Raw genomic sequence first — 18,762 nt, 5'->3', positions numbered from 1 at the left:
CCCCCTGCACCTCTCGACCCCTTTACATTACACAGCCCCCTGCACCTCTCGACCCCTTTACATTACACAGCCCCTTCACCTCTAGACCCCTTTATGCCGCGTACACACAAGCAGACTTTTTGACGGACTGAACTCCGAAGCGGACTTTTCGATGGAGTTCAGACGGAGTTCCAACGAAACAGACTTGTCTACACACGATCACACCAAAGTCCAACTGATTCGAACGTGATGACGTACGACTGGCCTAGAATAAGGAAGTTCATAGCCAGTAGCCAATAGCTGCCCTTGCGTTGTTTTTGGTCCATCGGACTAGCATACAGACAAACTGATTTTTCGATAGGACTCGAGTCTGTCGGAAAGATTTGAAACATGTTCTATTTCTAAAGTCCGTCAGATTTTTCGACAGAAAAGGTCAGATGAACCCCACACATGATTGAATTGTCCGACGGATTTGTTCTGTCAGACCTTTGCTGTCAAAGTCCAGTCGTCTGTACATGGCATTACATTACACAGCTCCTGCACCTCTGGACCCATTTACATTACACAACCCTGCATCTCTGGTTCCCTTTACATTACACATCCTCCACCTCTGGATCCCTTTACATTACACAGCCCTACACTTCTTTTACATTACACAGCCCCCCTGCACCTCTGGAACACTTTACATTACACAGCCCCTTGCACCTCTGGACCCCTTTACATTACACAGCCCCCCTGCACCTCCATGGAGCCCTTTACATTACACAGCCCCCGCACCTCTGGAGTCCTTTACATTACACAGCCCCCGTACCTCTAGACCCCTTTACATTACACACCCCCCGCACCACTGGATCCCTTTACATTACACAGCCTCCGCACCACTGGACCCCTTTACATTACACAGCCCCCGTACCTCTGGACCCCTTTACATTACACAGCTCCAGCACCACTGGACCCCTTTACATTACACAGCCCCCCTGCATATTACACAGCCCCCCTGCACATCACACACACCCCCTGTATATTACACAGCCCCCCCCACCCCGGCGGCTCTGCCCTTTCCTACCTTGCTCCATGCAGAGAGGGAGTCAGAGCGGAGCAGGAAGTTAAATGAGAACACCGGAGAGATACACGGCAGCGCTGATAATACAGCAAGAGTTTTAGGAGTTCATTTTTCATATTAACAAACTGGTGATTGGTAGCTAGGACCACCTAGCAACTAGTCCCCTGGAAAGTTAACTCCAGAAGCTCCCACTGTATTATCAGCGCTGCTACGTGTCTTTCTACCGTGTTCTCATTCAGCTTCCTGCTCCCTGCTCCGATCTGCTCTTACTAAAAATGTCAGCGGGCCGGGTGCACGTGAATTCATCACGTGCACTGACAGGCCGTACATTTAGCAGCGGTGGGCTGTAGGTTGCCGATGCCTGCTATAGACCTTTCACTATCTTTACTAGTCTCTAAGATTGCATTTCAGTCATGTTGCATCATACAGTAACATGATCATTTTTTAGATAAACTCCACCTTTTTTGTCATTGAAAAATCCTTAAGCTGGCCATATACAGTATGTCTGCAGTCTCTGACAATCTCCTGTACTATGTCTGCAGTCTCTGACAATCTCCTGTACTATGTCTGCAGTCTCTGACAATCTCCTGTACTATGTCTGCAGTCTCTGACAATCTCCTGTACTATGTCTGCAGTCTCTGATCATCTCCTGTACTATGTCTGCAGTCTCTGATCATCTCCTGTACTATGTCTGCAGTCTCTGATCATCTCCTGTACTATGTCTGCAGTCTCTGATCATCTCCTGTACTATGTCTGCAGTCTCTGATCATCTCCTGTACTATGTCTGCAGTCTCTGATCATCTCCTGTATTATGTCTGCAGTCCCTGATCATCTCCTGTACTATGTCTGCAGTCTCTAACTATCTCCTGTACTATGTCTGCAGTCTCTGATCATCTCCTGTACTATGTCTGCAGTCTCTGATCATTTCCTGTACTATGTCTGCAGTCTCTGATCATCTCCTGTACTATGTCTGCAGTCTCTGATCATCTCCTGTATCATGTCTGCAGTCTCTGACCATCTTCTGTATTATGTCTGCAGTCTCTGATCATCTCCTGTACTATGTCTGAGTCTCTGATAGCTTTCTGTAGCATTAAATTAATTGAATATTATAAGTGCCCCTTCAGTGATGTCAGGGACCACACTTGAGGTCCTCGATGTCAGGGGAGTTGACAGCACTGCTATACACACTCTTTGTTGGGATTTGGATTTCCAAGACAACTGTCTGCATTCTGGATGAATCCCATTGATTCTGATGAATCTGCTCACATTTTCCTCTGAGGGGCGCCGTCTGTACCGTGGCCTTCACTTATTATGAGGGGCCCATTATGGCTTCACTCATAATGCCAGACAGCTCCCTGATGGCCCTGAATCCATTCAGGCAGAGTGCGGAGTAGGAAATATTGGATTATTAAATTACGGACATGTGTAATACAAGGAACTGTGCGCTGAGAGGATAATACACCGACACTCGATCTGACATTCAAGTCATTATTCATCGAGCAGTTTAGGAGGAAAAGAACAGTCAGGACATAGCGGCCACCATGACAACATCATTTCATGGCCCATCTGTCATTCTTCTGTCCCTCTTTAAGTAAATCTTCACTATTTATCTGCCAAAAGCTATTCTATTATTTTTCCTCCCTTCCACCCTTTGTGATTAGTAGTGAGGTCACCCGCTTCTCTTCTCATATCCAGAAATGTAGGATTTAGAGGCGGCAGAACTGGTTCTTGTATTGGTGCTTGTGCATTTTTGTACCTTTTTTATGTTCCTTTGTGGATGGAGGTGATTGTAGATGTCTTTCATGGATGATCGATCTGTCATTTGTTTTGGGTTGGTGCAGCTTCTCGCCTTATGATGGCCTCATCTCTGTTTATCATCCAGGGTCACCAAATACTTCCTGGACTGAGATGCCGACTCAGAGATGGAACAGATCGGCCCCAGCTGCAGACTTTCAATATAGCTTACAATGTTGCAGCTTCTCACCTTGTGACGCTCTATAAAGTTACAATATTGCAGCCTCTCACCTTGTGACTCTCTACAATGTTGTATCCTCTCACCTTGTAATTTACTACAAAGTTACAATGTTGCAGCCTCTCACCTTGTGACTCTCTACAAAGTTACAATGTTGCAGCCTCTCACCTTGTGACTCTACAAAGTTACAATGTTGCAGCCTCTCACCTTGTGACTCTCTACAAAGTTACAATGTTGTATCCTCTCACCGTGTGACTCTCTACAAAGTTACAATGTTGTATCCTCTCACCTTGTGACTCTCTACAAAGTTACAATGTTGGAGCCTCTCACCTTGTGACTCTCTACAAAGTTACAATGTTGTATCCTCTCACCGTGTGACTCTCTACAAAGTTACAATGTTGTATCCTCTCACCTTGTGACTCTCTACAAAGTTACAATGTTGGAGCCTCTCACCTTGTGACTCTACAAAGTTACAATGTTGCAGCCTCTCACCTTGTGACTGGATACAAAGTTACAATGTTGCAGCCTCTCACCTTGTGACTCTCTACAAAGTTACAATGTTGGAGCCTCTCACCTTGTGACTCTACAAAGTTACAATGTTGTAGCCTCTCACCTTGTGACTCTACAAAGTTACAATGTTGCAGCCTCTCACCTTGTGACTGGATACAAAGTTACAATGTTGCAGCCTCTCACCTTGTGACTCTCTACAAAGTTACAATGTTGCAGCCTCTCACCTTGTGACTCTACAAAGTTACAATGTTGCAGCCTCTCACCTTGTGACTGGATACAAAGTTACAATGTTGCAGCCTCTCACCTTGTGACTCTCTACAAAGTTACAATGTTGCAGCCTCTCACCTTGTGACTCTCTACAAAGTTACAATGTTGCAGCCTCTCACCTTGTGACTCTCTACAAAGTTACAATGTTGCAGCCTCTCACCTTGTGACTCTCTACAAAGTTACAATGTTGTATCCTCTCACCGTGTGACTCTCTACAAAGTTACAATGTTGTATCCTCTCACCTTGTGACTCTCTACAAAGTTACAATGTTGTATCCTCTCACCGTGTGACTCTCTACAAAGTTACAATGTTGTATCCTCTCACCTTGTGACTCTCTACAAAGTTACAATGTTGCAGCCTCTCACCTTGTGACTCTCTACAAAGTTACAATGTTGCAGCCTCTCACCTTGTGACTCTCTACAAAGTTACAATGTTGCAGCCTCTCACCTTGTGACTCTACAAAGTTACAATGTTGCAGCCTCTCACCTTGTGACTCTACAAAGTTACAATGTTGCAGCCTCTCACCTTGTGACTGGATACAAAGTTACAATGTTGCAGCCTCTCACCTTGTGACTCTACAAAGTTACAATGTTGCAGCCTCTCACCTTGTGACTGGATACAAAGTTACAATGTTGCAGCCTCTCACCTTGTGACTCTCTACAAAGTTACAATGTTGCAGCCTCTCACCTTGTGACTCTCTACAAAGTTACAATGTTGCAGCCTCTCACCTTGTGACTCTACAAAGTTACAATGTTGCAGCCTCTCACCTTGTGACTGGATACAAAGTTACAATGTTGCAGCCTCTCACCTTGTGACTCTACAAAGTTACAATGTTGCAGCCTCTCACCTTGTGACTGGATACAAAGTTACAATGTTGCAGCCTCTCACCTTGTGACTCTACAAAGTTACAATGTTGCAGCCTCTCACCTTGTGACTCTACAAAGTTACAATGTTGCAGCCTCTCACCTTGTGACTGGATACAAAGTTACAATGTTGCAGCCTCTCACCTTGTGACTCTCTACAAAGTTACAATGTTGCAGCCTCTCACCTTGTGACTCTCTACAAAGTTACAATGTTGCAGCCTCTCACCTTGTGACTCTCTACAAAGTTACAATGTTGTAGCCTCTCACCTTGTGACTCTACAAAGTTACAATGTTGCAGCCTCTCACCTTGTGACTCTACAAAGTTACAATGTTGCAGCCTCTCACCTTGTGACTCTACAAAGTTACAATGTTGCAGCCTCTCACCTTGTGACTCTCTTCAAAGTTACAATGTTGCAGCCTCTCACCTTGTGACTCTCTACAAAGTTACAATGTTGTATCCTCTCACCTTGTGACTCTCTACAAAGTTACAATGTTGTATCCTCTCACCTTGTGACTCTACAAAGTTACAATGTTGCAGCCTCTCACCTTGTGACTCTCTACAAAGTTACAATGTTGTATCCTCTCACCTTGTGACTCTACAAAGTTACAATGTTGCAGCCTCTCACCTTGTGACTCTACAAAGTTACAATGTTGCAGCCTCTCACCTTGTGACTCTACAAAGTTACAATGTTGCAGCCTCTCACCTTGTGACTAGATACAAAGTTACAATGTTGCAGCCTCTCACCTTGTGACTCTACAAAGTTACAATGTTGCAGCCTCTCACCTTGTGACTGGATACAAAGTTACAATGTTGCAGCCTCTCACCTTGTGACTCTACAAAGTTACAATGTTGCAGCCTCTCACCTTGTGACTGGATACAAAGTTACAATGTTGCAGCCTCTCACCTTGTGACATGATACAGTTATGCCTCGTTTCCACTGAGCGGATCGGTTCGGGTCGGTACAGTTTAAATGGCCTAGAATGGTCCGGTCTATTCTTGTGAGCGTTTCCACTGCAAGTGGGACCACAAGGGGCCATACAGGGTTTAGAAAAAAATGCCTCAGCATAGCACAGCAGAGGGTTTTCTGTCAGCCAATCAGTGAAATGTATCATGTGACGCCAGAAGCTCCGCCCTAACCTAACCTTTCCATTTTCTATGGCCCCACATCTGCAGCAGGACCCTGAATGGAGCGGTACGGTTCGGTTGTATGGGCCGCTTTCATAATGGAAACACCCAAAATAGCGTACCGAACCGTACCGATCCGCTCAGTGGAAACGAGGCATTAGTGTTACAGTCTGATCACTGGGGGTGAGGAGACTGAAGAAATGTAATTTATTTTATTTATTACAGCTCTTTATATAGTGGTAGTAATGTATGCATCATTCTACATGGGTTTCCTTCTGCCCGCAGCAGACTGATGATATCATCTCAGCCTAGGCAAAGTCACATGGGGGAGGGTGAGATGAGGAAATCCTTCCTCCTGCCTGCAGCAGACTAATGACATCATCTCAGCCTGAGCCTAGACAAAGTCACTGACTGAAGTTTAAGGAGGGATTTAATAGTGCTTTGAATTGTGACTGGAATGTATTTATGGAAAGGTCACTTCAGGGTGAAGGTGAACTCCAAGAATGAGACAAACTATACCTTTGCTGTGACCCCAACTCCCACCCACCCACTGCAAGGTTTAAATGCTCATTTTGCCTAGGGGTGAATTACTTACCTCTGGCTATGGTGGGCTCTTTTGCTGTTCTCAAGCTCTGAGCTGGGGGCTTTCCCCGTGTCACTTCGTACCATGTAAGCAGGGCCGGTGCTACCACTGGGCAAACTAGACAGCCGCCTAGGGCGCACTGCTGCCTAGGGAGCCCGCCCACTGGTGTTCCTACTCTCTTCTCTCTGCAGCAAGCAACTAAGTCTCAGCATCAGCAGGCAGCCGCCACTCTGTTCGCACATAGTGTCAGAGGCGCAGCAGCGGCGGAGGACTGTGTCTGTGTCCTGGCTCCTGAATAATTGGAAGCAAGCAAGCATTCATTGATAGGCACTGGTGAGGCTGCATTGATGGGCACTGGTGAGGCTGCATCCGATGGGCATTGGTAGGCTGCATTTGATGGGCGCTGGTGTGGCTGCATTTGAAGGGCGCTGGTGAGGATGCATTGATGGGCGCTGGTGAGGCTGCATTGATGGGCACTGGTAGGCTGCATTGATGAGCACTGGTGAGGCTGCATCTGATGGGTGCTGGTGAGGCTGCATTGATGAGCACTGGTAGGCTGCATTGATGGGCGCTGGTGAGGCTGCATTTGATGGGCGCTGGTGAGGCTGAATTTGATGGGCGCTGGGGAGGCTGCATTTGATGGGCGCTGGTAGGCTGCATTGATGGGCGCTGGTGAGGCTGCATTTGATGGGCACTGGTGAGGCTGAATTTGATGAGCACTGGTGAGGCTGAATTTGATGGGCGCTGATGAGGCTGCATTTGATGGGCGCTGGTAGGCTGCATTGATGGGCGCTGGTGAGGCTGCATTTGATGGGCACTGGTGAGGCTGAATTTGATGGGCGCTGGTAGGCTGCATTGATGGGCGCTGGTGAGGCTGCATTTGATGAGCACTGGTGAGGCTGAATTTGATGGGCGCTGGTAGGCTGCATTGATGGGTGCTGGTGAGGCTGCATTTGATGGGCGCTGGTGAGGCTGCATTTGATGGATGCTGGTTAGGCTGCATTTTATGGGCGCTTCATTAAAAAGGTGGGGTGTACATGGGCAGGCAAAGGGGGTGTAGTCATAGGTGGAGCCAAGGGGGCAGCAAAATGAGGTTTCACCTAGGGTACATCATGTAAGGCTATTAATCCTCTATGTATGTGAGGAGGCGAGGATTGAGGAATCCAGCCAGAGCCAGGAATAGGGGATACGCCACCTCTCTGAACCCCTAAACTAAACAATAATCAACCTTTGCAGTTCTGGGGGGGGGGGGTCAGGAGCCCCACCGCAAGGGTAGATTTAGTCTAATCTCCGGGGGTTAAGCTTTAATCAAAGAATTTCAATGGAAACAACTACTTTATTGTTTGATGGGGTTTGCTATTATACTTGTAGATTTTCTTTAACTTTATTGCAAAAAAAACAAAAACAAAAAAAAAAGCAAAAAATGTAGTTTTGTAACTAAGACCTCCCTTTTTCTGTTTTCCTCTTTCCACCATCATTGACATCTACAAATAGGCAGAGGAGTGCACAGACAGTACTTATTTCACACACTCTGATATATGAGGCCCGGTGTTTACCGTTGGCGTGTCAGTAAGTTCCATCAACTGATTTATCTACTGACGGGCCGCTCAGCCAGCCCATTAAAAAAGGGTTTTAGCGAGCCCAGGTGGCTCCTCGCCGAGTCTCCTCGCTGCGCCGTATCTCGGTCGGAGTCGGCAGAAGCAAATCATTCCACCATATTTTTCTCTCGATAAATTATCCGTCAGGAGGAAGCAAGTTCTGAGACCAATTTCTTCCTTATTAATCAGCCGGAAAAAAAAAAACCTCTTCCAGATCTACCTTCACCGGCGAATAAAAGATTTAACGGCTTCTCAAGCTGCTGTCAGCAGCCATCCAATTAATGGTCTGCTTAGCGGCCCTCTGAGCGTCGCGCTCGTCTTCTTACGCCGCTGGAAACGTTTTTTTTTTTTTCATGTGAGCGATCTGCTAAAAGGTGTCCAGTCAACTTCCTTTCTGTATGCAGGAGACGTCGGCGCTTTAATTTAGAGGAAGATATTCCGGAATCGCAGAGCTTGAAATACGCTATAATTACTTCGGCAGAGCCCGGCGCTTGTCATAAATAATGGAAGAGATACGACATGCCTCCCAACACAAAAACAAATAGCGCAATGTATTCAAACAGGCAAACGCAGCAGATGCAAACCTGTTTAATAAGTCATTGGGGCTTATAAAAAATTCCATATCCATCCCCACAGCGTGGAATATGGTAAATCCTCGGACCAGACCAGTGCCCCACAGAGAGGACCTAATGTGGGCTCTGTGATGTGTGCAGAGAACTTCCACTGCATGCAGCTTGGGACTAGAGACCACAACTTTTTATATCTTCATTTGTAAGGCGAAAGTCTTCTGATCTGAAGCTTCCTTTTTCTTCGTGATCTGTTCTTCTTCCTTTTTTCTTTAACCACTTGCCTACCGGGCACTTTTCACCCCCTTCCTGCCCAGGCCGATTTTCAGCTTTCAGCACTGTCACACTTTGAGAATTGCGCGGTCGTGCTACATTGTAACCATATGAAATGTTTATCATTTTCTTCACACAAATAGAGCTTTATTTTGGTGGTATTTAATCACTGCTGGGTTTTTTATTTTTTACAAAAAAAAGACCGAAAATTTTGAAAAAATAAATTCTTCTTAGTTTTCTGTCAGTAAATTTTGTAAATTAAGTAATTTTTCTCCACTGATGTGCGCTGATGAGGTGGCACTTATGTGCACTGATGAGGCGGCACTTATGTGCACTGATGAGGCGGCACTTATGGGCACTGATTAGGTGGCAGTGATGAGGAGGCACTTACAGGCACTGGTGAGTTGGCATTTCTAGGCACTGGTGAGGAGGCACTAATATGCCACCCTTATGGGCCCTGATAGGCGGCACTGATGGGTGGCACTGGTGGGCACTGATAGGTGGCAATGATGGACATTGATGGGCAGCACTAGTAGGCTGCACTGATAGCCAGCACTGACTAGCATCATTAATGAGCACCGATTACTGGCACTGGTGGGCACTGATTGCTGGCACTGGTTGTGCTTTATTGTAATCGGGGCACTGATGATCAGTGCCCTGATTACATGTGTCGATGTCCCCTGCGTGGAGATGCCACCGATCATCTCTTCTCGCCACACACTCTGTCGGTGTGAGGCAGTGAGAGACGATTTACCGGAATTTCCGTGTTTACATGTGACCGGTTGTGATTGGACACAGCCGATCACATGGCTAAATGACCGCGGCTCTTTACAGAGATCGGGGTCACGCCATGTCCTAGCAAGCGGCAAGCAGTTAAATAAGCCCTCCGCCACAGTGGTGTATTTTGGTTTTGTGCTGCCCTAGGCAAGACTAAAATCAGGCTCCCTCCGCTTAATCTAAATTTTTCCCACCCCTTCCTATCCGAAGGGGCCAGGAAGGGGTCCAGTGCGAGTGAGGGGGCCAGGTTTGTTTGCTTACTGCCCCCCCCCCAAAAATATTGAGCACCAGCCACCACCCATCTGGGTTCTAAACAGACCTGTAATGTTTCTTTTTTGAGACCGAGAAAGGGACTGAAGATTTTGCAGCCTGAATTGCCCTGTGGAGACTCCTATTCATTCATAAGATGAAATATAGTAAAGGGCATCGGGTTTGGGGGGGGATAAGTGCAGTGAGGTGAAGTGGCAGGGAGAAGGGAGCCTGGGGGTGGTGCCGCCCCCCCCCCCCTGAAAAATGCCACCCAAGGCAAAGGCCTTGTTTTCCTTGCGGTACACACGCCCCTGCTCCCCCAGGTAATAGAGTATAGACTTACCGTAATTCCACTTTTGTTGAGAAAAAAACAAAATTCCCTTCCGGCTAATCGATGTACATTGCCGGGATTTTACCCACTTGACCCCCCCCCCCCCCCATGACCAGGCCATTTTTTGCGATACGGCCCTGCGTTACTTTAACTGACAATTGCGTGCTCGTGCGATGCTGTACACAAATACAATTTATGTCCTTTTTTTTTTCCCACAAAGAGAGCTTTCTTTTGGTGGTATTTGAGCAACTTTGTAGTTTTTATTTTTTGTGCTATAAAAAAGTTATTTAAGAAATAAGAAATAGTTGTGTGTTTCCCTTAAAGGGCCGGGTGGCGGTCGGCAGGATGGGGTTAAAGTGTTTAAGGCAGTGTTAAGGCATTTTTTTTTTTTAATAACAAGCATGTTCTAGTTACCTGCTCTGTAATGTTTTGCACAGAGCCCCCCTCTTCGCAGCCCCCCCCCCGCCGGAGCACTGGGCCCCTCCCCCTGCCGAGTGCCCCCATAGCAAGCAATGGGGGGGCACCTGCGCATGCTCACTCCGAGGCCCCACTTTCTGTGTCCATAAGACACACCGAGCACAGTTCAGCCCCGCCCCCCCGTCGCCTCCTCACTGGCTGTGATTGACAGCAGCCGGAGCCATTGGCTCCTGCTGCTGCATCTCAGCCAAGGAGGAGGGAGAGACCTGGGAGAGCCACTGCTCACATTGCTGGATCGAGATGGGGCTCGGGTAAGTATTGGGGGGGGCTGAAGGGAGCGCTACACGCTGAAGGTTTTTTTCCTTCATGCATGGAATGATCTTCAGCCTTTACAACCACTTTAAATTATAACATGTCTTGTGTAGCTGTTCCCACGTGAGTACACTCTTCTGCTTTTTTTTTTTTCTTAAATAACAAATGTTATACTTGCCTGCTCTGTGTAATGATTTTGCACAGAACAGCCCTGATCCTCTTCTTCTCGGGTCCCCCCCGCCGGTGCTCCTGGCTCCTCCCCCTCGACCAGTGCCCCCACTAGCGAGCCGCTTGCTATAGGGGCACTGGTGCATGCTCGCTTATGAGCCCTGCTCTATTCCTCCATAAGACACACAGGACCATGGCTCGGCCCTACCCCCTGCTCTCTCCTCAATGGCTCACTGGCTGTGATTGACAGCAGTGGGAGCCAATGGCTCAGCCTCTGAGGAGAGAGAGAGCGTCCTGGGACAGCCGAGGCTCTTATGCAGATCATTGGATAAAGAGGGGGCTTAGGTGAGTATTAGAGGGGGCTGGGGGGGGGAGGGGGAGCAGCACACAGAAGGTTTTTTACCTTCATGCATAGAATGCAACCTTCAGCCTTTAAGATTACTTTAACTGCTTACACAGATATATATCGGAAGAATGGCACAGGCAGGCAAATGGGCATACAGGTACGCCCCTTTAAATTTGCCACCTATCGGGTGCGCCGCGGGAGCGTGCCCACAGGTCCCGGGAACTCCATGTTCTCCAGCGGCCCCCGATTGCGGTGTGGAGAGGTAGAACGGGGAGGTGCCTATGTAAACAAGGCATTTCCCCATCTTGTGACAAGACAGAGATCTACTGCTCCCTGTCATTGGGAGCAGTGATCACTGTCATGTCAGTGGTAGCCCCTCCCCCCCCACAGTTAGGATCACTCCCTAGGACACATTTAACCCCTTGATCGCCCCCTAGTGTTTAACCCCTCCCCTGCCAGTGTCATTTATACAGTAATCAGTGCATTTTTATAGCACTGATCGCTGTATAAATGACAATGGTCCCAAAATAGTGTCAAAAGTGTCCGATGTGTCCGCCATAATGTCGCAGTCATGATAAAAATCGCTGATCGCCGCCATTACTAATAATAAAAAAAAAATTATAACAAAAATGCCACAAAACTATCCCCTATTGTGTAGACTTTTGCGCAAACCAATCAAAAGCAAAAAAGTAAAAAATATTGCTTTTTTTTTTCAAAATTGACGCTCTTTTTTTGTTTATAGCGCAAAAAATAAAAACTGCAGAGGTGATCAAATACCACCAAAAGAAATCTCTATTTGTTGTAAAAAAAGGACATCAATTTTGTTTGGGTGCAACGTCGCACGACCGCGCAATTGTCAGCTAAAGCGACGCAGTGCCAAATCGCAAAAAATGCTCTGGTCAGCAAGAGGGGAAATTCTTCCGGGGCTGAAGTGGTTAAGGGTCAGCTCCATCCAAAACGTTGCAGTTTTTATTGGGCACTGACACCCACAAATGTCTCATATCCTCGTACAGTATTTTTTTAGGTTTTTTTTGTCTCGTCTCCCTTTTATCCTTCAGCAGCAGTTTTCCGTATTCTATGCTGCCAGAACGCGTTAAACCCTAATGATGGGCCTGCGTTAATTAGCCCCTTTTTTTATTTTTATCCCTGTAATCCACTTTTCCTGGCTGCTGGCACCGCTCAAAGGGGCGTTTTATATTCTGCGGAGCGTTTGAACGCTCAGCCTCAATCACGCCACATTCAGACACAGTACGCCGGCGCCTTTTGTGCGTCTGGCAGGCTCAGGCTGAACGTACAAAAAACAAAAAAAAACTCCGTTTTCCCTTTTGAAGGGAATAATTATTAATCTCCAGCAAATACCGCTCTTTTATGTGGCGGCGAGATTGTGCCGCGCACAATGATAGCAAATTAAGCCGTGCCGGCGTTAATGTGTGACGCGGGGTGCCTAAATTAAAAACTGAGCACTCGCCTAAAAGCGGGGCAGGGAGGATTTTCCAAATTAAAAAGAGGAGATAGCAAAGTCTTCAACGCCCGCCTCCATTTCTTTTCTTCTTAGAGAAAATAAATAACGGCTCGTTAGAGACCAGTCAATTACTGGAAAACAGAGAGTTGTTCAAATTCACGGCTTGTGGTGGGACCAAAAGTAAGGAAAGGTTTTTGGTTTTTCCCTGGCCGGAGAAATATATGGGCAGCTCGCAAATTCCAGGCTGGTCAGGAAGCCAAGGCCCTTCATCGCCTCTGTCAAATTATGTCATTAAACATTTCAGAAGCTGTAAGGTGCACTGCAAGGATTTTAGCATACTACACTACAGGTTCTTAGTTGCTTCTGTTCTGGAGATACTGATGCAGCCCCTTGCATCTGCGTCATCAGGGCTGGTGCAAGGATTTTTGACACCCTAGGCGAAACCTCATTTTGCCACCCCCCCCTCTTGCTCCACCCCTGACTACACCCCCTTTGCCCTGCCCATGTATACCCCACCTTTTTAATGAAGTGCCCATAAAATGCAGCCTCACCGGCGCCCATAAAATGCAGCCTCACCGGCGCCCATCAAATGCAGCCTCACCGGCGCCCATCAAATGCAGCCTCACCGGCGCCCATCAAATGCAGCCTCACCGGCGCCCATCAAATGCAGCCTCACCGGCGCCTATCAAATGCAGCCTCACCGGCGCCCATCAAATGCAGCCTCACCGGCGCCCATCATTGTAGCCTCACCGGCGCCCATCATTGTAGCCTCACCAGTGCCCATAATTGTAGCCTCCCCAGGGCCCATCAAAAGCAGCCTCCCCAGGGCCCATCAAAAGCAGCCTCCCCAGGGCCCATCAAAAACAGCCTCACCAGCGCCCATCAAAAGCAGCCTCACCAGGGCCCACCAAATGCAGCCTCACCAGTGCCGATCAAATGCAGTCTCACCAGTGCCCTTCAAAAGCAGCCTCACCAGGGCCCACCAAATGCAGCCTCACCAGTGCCGATCAAATGCAGTCTCACCAGTGCCCTTCAAAAACAGCCTCACCAGGGCCCACCAAATGCAGCCTCACCAGTGCCGATCAAATGCAGTCTCACCAGTGCCCTTCAAAAACAGCCTCACCAGGGCCCACCAAATGCAGCCTCACCAGTGCCGATCAAATGCAGTCTCACCAGGGCCCATCAAGAACAGCCTCACCAGGGCCCTTCAATGCAGCCTCACCAGCGCCCATCAAATGCAGCCTCACCAGTGCCCATCAAATGCAGCCTCACCAGCGCCCATCAATAAATGTTTGCTTACTTCCATTCATTTGGGATTGGGGACACAAACCGTGTCCTCCACTGTGCCTCTGACACTATGTGCAAACAGAGCGGCGGCTGCCTGCTGATGCCGAGACTTAGTTGCTTGCTGCAGAGAGAAGAGAGTAGGAACACCAGTGGCCGGGTGCCCTAGACAGCAGGGCGCCCTAGGCGGCTGCCTAGTTTGCCTAGTGGTAGCACCGGCCCTGTGCATCATCAAATATAAGGGTAAATAAAAATGCAAGTACCAAGCACAATGAGGTTCCAAGGGGATACGTAGATAACCACACAGTAAGGACAGCTCCAACTACTCGTCTGACCAGCAATGAAACAACAAAAAAAGGAGCGCTCCCAGCCCTGTGGAAGTCAATGGAGCCACAAGCCCAGGATTAGATACAATCAAAATTCACTTTAATGCAAAGTTAAAGCAAGACATGTCGGAGTGTCCAGACTGATACATCACCAAGCCAGTGGGAAGGAGAAACACCCCAGATAGCAAGGAAAACTTGCCACAAATTTGAATTACAAGTCTGTTAACTTGTTGCACATTTTCACTGGTAAGTTGTACACACACAATTCTAGTTGATGCTTTTTCCAATTGGTAGCAAATTTGCATGGCAAGTCTCTAGAAAGAGCAAAGTTTGCAGTGGTGTGTCCCTGAGCAAGAGCTCTGCAAGCCACAGTGACCTCTGTGGTGGGACGACTATTGCAGAACAGAACTGAACCAGAACTTGCAGAAGACTTGCAGAATATTTGCAAAGAACGTTGATCTGGAGTCATGCAATGCAGATTCGCTGGCGTTGCAGTTGAACAACAAACTTGTGAAGCCTGGCAAGTCTAGCAATAGCTTAGCAAGTCATTTTCAAACTTGCAGCCCAATTGCTTGCCATCTGGGACCTGATCCCAAAAGCTAAAAGGTCGACACATGATCCTGGGCCCAACAGTAGGTTGTGCTGCCCAGGGGCCTCGGGACACTGGGAGAAGTGTGTGGATTGGGGGGCCACCGGGGTCACTGAGATGGCATGTCCGTCAAAAGTCACATGTCTCTGAACTGGATGTGATGTCATAAACCTGGCGGAAGAGCGCCCATACATCAGCTGGTGAGGGCAAACTGGAAGTCTTGTGGAGCACTCAAACCATGTCAAACCAAAAGGAGAGAATCCGGTCACCATGATGACATATTTCGGGGGCTTTCCCCTTCCTCAGATCATGATTGTTTTGTAAGCATAAGGGTAAGTGGGAGGGTCTTGCTATAATCACATTAACAGCACCGGGGTTGTAAAACTTAAAAGCCTGCATCCTGGCATCCCTGTAGATATGCAATATCTTTGGCCAGAATGTGATCAAAGATAAAAAGTAAAATAAAAACTTTTGCAGTAAAACCGGCCATAGATGGTGCGATTTTCTTTCCTGCAACCATGGGCTGACTGTGTTAATGGGGGGGGGGAGTCGGTGGTGAGCAGGAAGCCATAGGAGAGCACACAGAAAATATTGCTAGCGGCTATAATCGCATGAAATATCTGAAAAGTTGATGGATCGATTAACTTGGGTACAATCAGCCTGCCCATACATGGATCGAACCTCAAACTGTCTATGGTTGGCTTAAGCCTATGAAGAGATGTATGTAGTATAACTTTAAGCTCCATGTGGATGCCAAGGAAAAGCTGCGAGCCAGTCATGAGTGTGGGAAGTGAGATTTCTTTAGGGATGTTCTCTGCAGGTTACTGTATACAAAGTATTCTTGTGATGGCAAGGAATTCAAATTATGTATTTATATTTTTTTGGCAAAAGTAGAAAACCATTACTTTCAATTTTGTTTACACTAAATCAGGTTGTTTTTCACAAAGTGAAAATTTTATAGTTTACCTTCTATGTCGTCTTCTTTTTCTCCTTCTTCTCCTTTGACTTCTTCCTCTCCAGCTTCTTCTCCTTCTTTCCTTCTCTTTCTTCCTCTCTTTCCCCTTTTCCTTCCTCTTCCCCTCTGTCTCCTCCTTTGTCCCCTCCTTTTCCTTCTTTTTTTTCTTATTTTGCTTCTTCTTCTCCTCCTTTTCCTCCTTCTTTCTCCTTCTCCTCTTCCTTCTCTTTCTACTTCTCCTTCTTTCTCTCCTTCGTGTTATTTCTCTCCTCCTTCTCTCTCTCTCTCCTTTTTCCTTCTCTGTATCCGTTTCCTTCTCCTTCTACTCCATCTCTTTTCTTTCTCCTTCTTCTCCTTTTCCTCCTCCGTCTCCTTTTCCTTCTCCTTTTTCCTTCTTCTTCACCACTTCCTTCTCCTTTTTTTCCTTTTTTCCTTCTCCGTCTCCTTCTCCGTCTCCTTCTCCTTTTCCTTCTCCTTTTCCTTCTCCTTTTCCTTTTCCTTCTCCTTTTCCTTCTCCTTTTCCTTCTCCTCTTCCTTCTTCTTCTCCTTCTTCTCATTTTCCTTCTTATTCTCCTTCTCCTTTTTTCCTTCTCCTCCATCTCCTTATCATTTTCCTTCTTCTTCTTCTTCTTCTTCTTTTCCTCCTTTTTCCTTCTTCTCCTCCTTTTTCCCCTCCTTTTTCCCTTGTCTCCTCTTCCTCTCCTTTTTCTCTCTCCTTCACAATGGCGGCTGGTGGGTTTTTCTTTTGGGGAGTGGCAAACAACCACCCCCCTGGGCGGGTACTACACACCCCGAGAGGCCGGCGGCACGGCACCAACACCCTCCCCCCCCCTAGCGGCCAATGGCGCGACACTACCACCCCCCCCCCAGCCCAGGTGGCTGGCGGTCCGGCACTTACCTGGGTGGTGGGCTATAGTGTCCTCCAGCATGGTCCACCCACCGTGCAAGCGGCGGGGTGGGGGCAGCAGCTCTGGCGTCCGCTCCTCCAGCTCCTTCCTTCTACGCCGTGTTTCTCCTCTCTTACACCTAAGCGCTAGGCATCCAATAGGATCGCCTGATGCTTTTGCCAGTCAGGAAACAGGTCTCGCAGTGGCTGAGCCCACCCTTTTTTGACGCCTATTTGAGCCTCTGGCTCTAATCATGTGCTTCAAAAACACCCAGCCGACATTGGGATTCATAGTCTGGCAGCCTGACATGTAGAAGAGGGGGCCGGACGCATGGATAGGGGGGCGGCACCCGTGCATCCTCTATGGATGGGCCGCCACTGCCCCTTCATCTCCTTCTCCCTTCTTGTCAATTGTCTGCACAGCCCATTGCAAAATGAATGCAATATTCGAAGTCTATAAATGGAAGTGTCATAATAAAGTTTTTAGGGTCCAAAAAAAGTGTGATTTATATCCCAAACTTATTTTGAATTGATTACCCCGATGTGTTTCGGCGCCAGACAGCTCCCCCTTCATCAGATCTACAACATAACATAAAACATGTAATTAGACTTAAAAAAAAAAAAAGTTAATAGGTTTACCAATCATATATTTAAAAACCTCTAAACCTCTTGTATGAACTTGTATGTGTCTCCTGGTTTGACACGCTACAGGGGTACCAGTACCAGCATTGTGGATATTATATGTGATTGTGATTTTTTTTTTTAAACCTTTTAACTTTTTTAATTAACATGTTTTAAGTTATGTTGTGGCCCTGATGAAGGGGGAGATTTATGACTCCTGAAACGCATTGGATCCTAAGTTTGGAATAAATTCCCACTTTTTTGGACTAAATCTTTTGTGTGGCATTTCGATTTTTAGACTCTTTAGACTTGCATTCACTTCCTGTGGTTTCTATGACCGTTCTCTGGTGTATGGAAGCAGTCCACATATCATTTAGTGTGGCACACCACTGGAATAATTGTGACAATACCAATAAAATCTTAACACAGAAGCTCCGTTCACCTCGGGTTCCAGCACCAGTAATTCACCTTTACAAAATAAAGGAAGGCTCTACAGTTAACATACAGTTCAATACAAGTGGGTTTAGAGGGCTGTAACTTTTAAAGATGGGAGTACCACCATTGAATAGTATTAACAGGTGTCTCCTCTTTGCAATGTTTCTCCTCATTATCCGCCCTGTTGGGCTATGTGAGACGCTGCTGCCGGAACTGGGATATGAGAATGTAATCTCGTCCCCATATCACCTTCTATTAAAATTCAGGAAGTTCTCCTTTTATTTCATATGCAAACAGCAGCTGAGAGTAATGAAAAATCTCCTTTGCATATGAATCACCGGGGTGAGCTGTGTAATTGCATCTCTGCAAATAAATCTTCTCAGCACTAAATTTGATGCTGTAAAAACACATTAGATGTTCTCCTGGATCAGCGGGATTGGGACAAGTTACACTCATACTGAACGGCTGTGCATGTCCTGGACTGATGATCCCTGTGCTGGACTGATGATCCCTGTACTGGACTGATGATCCCCGTACTGGACTGATGGTCCCCGTACTGGACTGATGATCCCCGTACTGGGACTGATGATCCCCGTACTGGACTGATGATCCCCGTACTGGACTGATGATCCCTGTACTGGACTGATGATCCCTGTACTGGATTGATGATCCCCGTACTGGACTGATGATCCCCGTACTGGACTGATGATCCCCGTACTGGACTAATGATCCCCGTACTGGGCTGATGATCCCCGTACTGGACTAATGATCCCTGTACTGGGCTGATGATCCCCATACTGGACT

This window comes from Aquarana catesbeiana, linkage group LG12 (genome assembly GCF_042186555.1).
Source record: "Aquarana catesbeiana isolate 2022-GZ linkage group LG12, ASM4218655v1, whole genome shotgun sequence".
Lineage (NCBI taxonomy): Eukaryota > Metazoa > Chordata > Amphibia > Anura > Ranidae > Aquarana > Aquarana catesbeiana.
This window is presented reverse-complemented; position numbering follows the sequence as displayed.